The sequence below is a fragment of the Nomia melanderi genome, chromosome 2 (genome assembly GCF_051020985.1).
Source record: "Nomia melanderi isolate GNS246 chromosome 2, iyNomMela1, whole genome shotgun sequence".
NCBI classification, from domain to species: Eukaryota; Metazoa; Arthropoda; class Insecta; order Hymenoptera; family Halictidae; genus Nomia; species Nomia melanderi.
This window is the reverse complement of record NC_135000.1, coordinates 13,225,355-13,230,846: the sequence shown is the minus strand read 5'-3', so window position 1 is coordinate 13,230,846 and position 5,492 is coordinate 13,225,355.

Sequence of the window (5,492 nt, the reverse complement as noted above, 5' to 3'; positions counted from 1 at the left end):
CAATTCAAAAATGATTTTAAAATATACAGAAGTACACGTAGAATTAGTAAGTATGATAAATTCTTATGAACCTCAAGTACAACGTTTCTTTAATATTTCTCAAATCGCTTTATGCATTCACGATGTCCATTTTTCCATTTAAATTCTACCCACTTTATTTTTCTGTTTTCGAGTTAATCAATTACCACTTATTCAGGTTGTTACAACATTTTTCAACCGATAAAAAATTCAACGATAGTCGACGCTTAAAATCAATATCGAATGAATTATTTAATTAGAAATTATTTGCACAGTCGGAAACACGTATCGAAAACAATGGTAAATAAATATGGGAATGTTATGACAGCGATCTGCTATGATCAGTATTTTCTAACGGCTTCTGTTTTTAACGGTTGGTATGAGTTACGAGTTCTCGGTATCGTAGGTGGTAAAATTGACCGATCGACCGTGACTATTAGTAGCTCACTGTCGAGAATAACGGTGTATGACGTTCAGCACGCATTTGACTTTTAAAAGGGACTTGTTCCGTATGTCAGGTGCGAGACTTAAATCGTGGAAGGCAAAGCCTGGTTCTGCGTAAGCTGTCGCCAATTCTAGTAAATCATGAAAATTCATAGGGATTGCCTCTAAGTAGAAAGTTACGAGGTTCTTTGATCGCAACCACGTAGCTTTTCCAGGAATCCATACTATTGAAAGAACTGTTTCTTAATGGAGCCAGCGGAACAAATACAGTAATGTGCACCATACATAAGTGATGCAATTAATACAAGTAATCGAACTACTCTGTGGATCTTCATGAATGTGTATCATACAATAATATATTGTGATGAAATGAAGTATTTTCTTAAATAAACTTTATTTCATTATTCCATTGTTATAACTGAATGAGTAGTTAATAAATTATGTTAAGGGAAATAAATATTTTGAAACGGATAAATTTCATTTTAACCAATTAAGAGAGCAATTACAAAACGATATTAAACAAACAAATGTTGTCGATTATAAAATAATGAATGTTCTGAAGTTTGGCGCGCGTTTTGAATATTTCTAACAGATTTAATATAAACTTAAATTTTAAAAAGCTTTTAATGTTCTCTGGAATAGAATAATATTTATAACAGGATAAATATTATGCACAAGTTCAGATTTTTAAAATTATTTTACGTAAAACATTGCACAAATTTCCGCTAACTGTAAATATAGGCTACATGAATGTCTGAATACTGTTAAACTTGAATTATATTGTGTTAACTATTCGTAAATTAATTAACTATTCACAAGTTAGATCAATCCGTTATTTATAAATGCCTTTAAAAAATAATTCGAAGGAAAGTAAAACCGCTCAACTAATTTACAAATGTTACAATTTCACTAGAAAATATTAAATTAATTAGAAAAAGAGGAAGCATAAAACTTGATAAGAAATATGGAATTTAGTATTTTCCTCGATTTTAATATCTTTAGTCACATTTTTTTTTATTACTATTAGCATAATTATATAAAACTTTATTTCACTAATACTCATACACTATATTAATTGTAACATATAAGCATCTATGTAATATATGCAAGAGTAGTCAAATTCTCAATGATATACAAGATATTAAATAAGAAAGAAGAAACTTGTATTATATGATTATAACATAGAGGGCTTTAAAACCTATTAAAGTAATATACTAAATATCATTTAAAGATTTAGTTAGGATACTAAAACTGCATTTCTCGGAATTTAAAGAATTTCTAATATTACAAATATTGTTATACATTTTTTATTACGTCATTATTACAGAATGTATCAACGTAATCCCAATAGACTTGTTTGAAAATCGTACAATCAGTACGTATCATGCACAATAGGTATAATGGATATGTAAAATTGCATTATTTCGTAACCACTTTATACATAGGTTTTTCCCAATTGGAAAATGTAAGTAGTAAATCCCCGAATCACACGAACCGGAACATTTTAAGTACTATTTTCATTCTTGAAGTTTACATCCTTGTGAAGTTTTATACTGTTTCTCATCACATTCATTGTAAAGCAAGTTGCTCATATTTATCAAGTTAGTCATTCGACGAGTCACGTATTTACGTACCTGTAGATTTATATTGATTCAGCTCACAATCAGTTTCTTATCCGTAATCTGAAACTCATTCGTCAATTTTAAATTCCACAGAATAATTACATTTACTTGTCATAAATTTCGTAATACTATAATTAATTTATTTGTCTAATTCTATCGTTTCAGTCCTTCGATTACCGCTGCTAGTTATTTTCATCTAGGACTTCCCGAACATCTTTGCCTATTAATAGACACATGTTACGTACCCGTTTAATTTTAGATAGAACAAAAATCAGGAAGTCAGTGTACTCGAATTTAGATTCCCAGCGATGTAATCGATATTACGACCAGAAAATGTTTAAAAAGGTTTGAAAAGGTGAAATACGTAAATTTTTAAATCATTTTTAGCGTTATGTTAAGATAAAGATGTCGTTAGAATATTATTATCTTTTGTAGAGGTGTGAAATAAAAAAATATGAACATTATATTTATTATACGTAACTTAGTTATAACTTTATTTTTAATCCTATGATTGGTCTTTATATTTTATTTTACATTTGCATAAAACATGGTAAAGAAAGAATATATATTATCACTATTTTTAATATTTTAGTGTTTTTGACTTTTCACATCAAAAGTGTATAAAGTACAATATATAAATAGGTACTGTCAACAATGTATTAATGTGCTAATAATGGATGTTTCCATGAGAAACAGCAAAATATTTTTTGTTATAATTAAAATTCTAATGAAAATTTATTCTTTAACTTCCTCAAGATTTACAATTTATACATTCAGTTACAAAATCTATTACGATAACAGTTTGGTCTCGATTAGGTCTGGGCCAGTAAAATTTGACAAGGCATGAATTTAATTACAAATTCAAGCAATTACAATCGATTAATTCTCCTTAATAACTGTGTTCTGTATAGCTACTAAATACGTCTTGCACAATAATCATTACATAAGCAGCAGTTGTATTCTCTTTGCAAATGAGACGAAGATAACGAGTTGCTTATGTACATTTAATATTCAAAAACACATCACGTATTTATTAAAACTGCGGTTTTGAAACACATTGTGCATAAAATTTATTACAATATTACTATTTTTACGTAATGCTTTCTTTTGTAAAATAATTACTGATAAAATTGTTATGTAGCAAGTTTTCAGCTATTACGTAGAGTACTTTATACCTGATTACACTTTATATTGCACAAAGAAAATTATTTATACAATTAAATATATAAATTTAGAAACTAGTAGATTATTAACTTCTTAAGAGCGATAGTCGCCATATGGTGCGTTCAAAATAAAAATTTCCATGCAACTATTTGTTTATTACTTCCTTTCTCAAACATCCTATTTTTTTAGAAAATTAATTATGTCGTAAAAAGACATAAGGGAATCCCATCCAAGGGAAAAAAGAATTAAATTAAAGCGCCTTGTATTACAAAACATCTTGAAGTAAAACTCCATGTTGCAATGTTGACTCGCGCGAAAAAATTCCCTGGTTAAGGGTTAACAAATACCATGCGTAATAAATTATTATCTATGTGGTAATGTATCATATAACTGTATGATTCATATTTAAACACATAGTTATATATCTTCCTGATTTTTACTGACGCAAGAATTGAGCGCCATTTTATTGCAGTAAAAGTAACTTACAGGTAGGTAACAAATACCTACATTTTGTATTTGTCTTCTTTTAACTTTATACTACAAGAAAATGTATATACCATCTTTTATAATAAAAAACGATATAAAATAGATATATCTACCACTAAATTGTAAGATTAAATGGAAAAACGCAACTTTTGTTAATGATGTAAAAAAAGGTTATGCAGCAGGATTTTAAATTGGGCGAAATTTTTTTAAAATTAATAATATTGGATGACATATTTATTAAACCTTCGTATTTACTTAATCGCGTGTATATAAACATATTGAAACAGCAATGAAAAAAGAGAATCGTAACAAAATTTAAGCATGATATGCACGAAGCATATTTTAAAGTTTTTATAACTTCTTGTCTCACATATGATACAAACGATCTTCATAGTAAAGATGCAAATATAAACACAATCAAAGCAAATATAACTTATCGATTAAACAAAATATGAATTACGTTTGAAACAATTGATTCCAATAATTTGAAAGTTTTTCGAAAGTTTTTCCACATTGAACTATTTACTCGATTGTTACAAATTAATTATAGGTACAAAGTTTTCAGTTTGTGAAGTGTTTGAATTTCTGGCAAAAAAATTGTGTATTATTGCATGTTAAAATTATAGAAATTGTACCTCTATCCCCAAAACTTGTAGTTTAGTATATGATTATAATTACAATGATTAAGTTTATACTTTGAGCTGTTCTGCTTATTCTGAACAAAAAATCTAATATCGCAAGTACCAAAAAGAAAGAAATATATTGAAAACTGAAAAAATGGCAATCCTTCGAACTCGAAGTTTAATTTTTCTATCATCTTTTGTTCTTATATACTTCTGGAAATCGGAAAATCACATATAAAGTTTAAGCTCGACGGGTAAAGCTTAATTCGAGAAATTCAGTTTCAAAAGAAACGCGTTAAATGTTTTGAGGGTTGTCACCGTGCTTAGACCGCGCCACGCAAAAGAATATCTAAACTCATTATTTTTTTGAATATTATTCACAAAATTTTTGAAGTATTATATATATTTACATACGTAAAAAATTCTCTTAAGAATGACAATTGAAGTGATAAGTAACTGACAATGGCACATCGAGAAGTAACATTTAACAATTGTAATTAACGATTAATAAAGGGTTTGAATAAAATTCTGTTTAATGGGAAGAATTGTTCACTAAATGAATTTTATATGCTTTGAGATAAAACAATAATACAGAGCATAAAATTAATATTTTATCAGCTTATTATCTTCAATACACTGAAAGGAAACGCATTATCATTTAAATATATGATGAAGTGACTAAATTACTATATTGGTGCAATTTTGTGTGATAGGAAGGTAACAGATAATTATAGCTGTAAAATTTCCATTATTCATTTTGAAAATACTTTACATACTTTTAATGTATTTTTTATTGCAATTATCAATTACGATTGCGATTTGTCATCACGTTTGAATTATGTCGTAGTTACATTAATACATGAGAGATGTATGTGTGAACATCGACTTCCGATAAACTGAATGATAAGAGCTATCCCTGCTTTTATAACAGTATAATGTGAATTAAGTAGACTGAATGTGTGTATAATTCAGATCTCGAAAATGAGTGAGAGAGGGGAGGAGGGGTGAAAGAGTGAGAGGGAAAATTCCAAACAGCGAAAGAAAGAAAATCTTCATAATCATATTACAGTTCCAATCTTAACATGAATTGATTTTAAGTTAATATAAATTGATATAAAATGAACGTTGTACACCT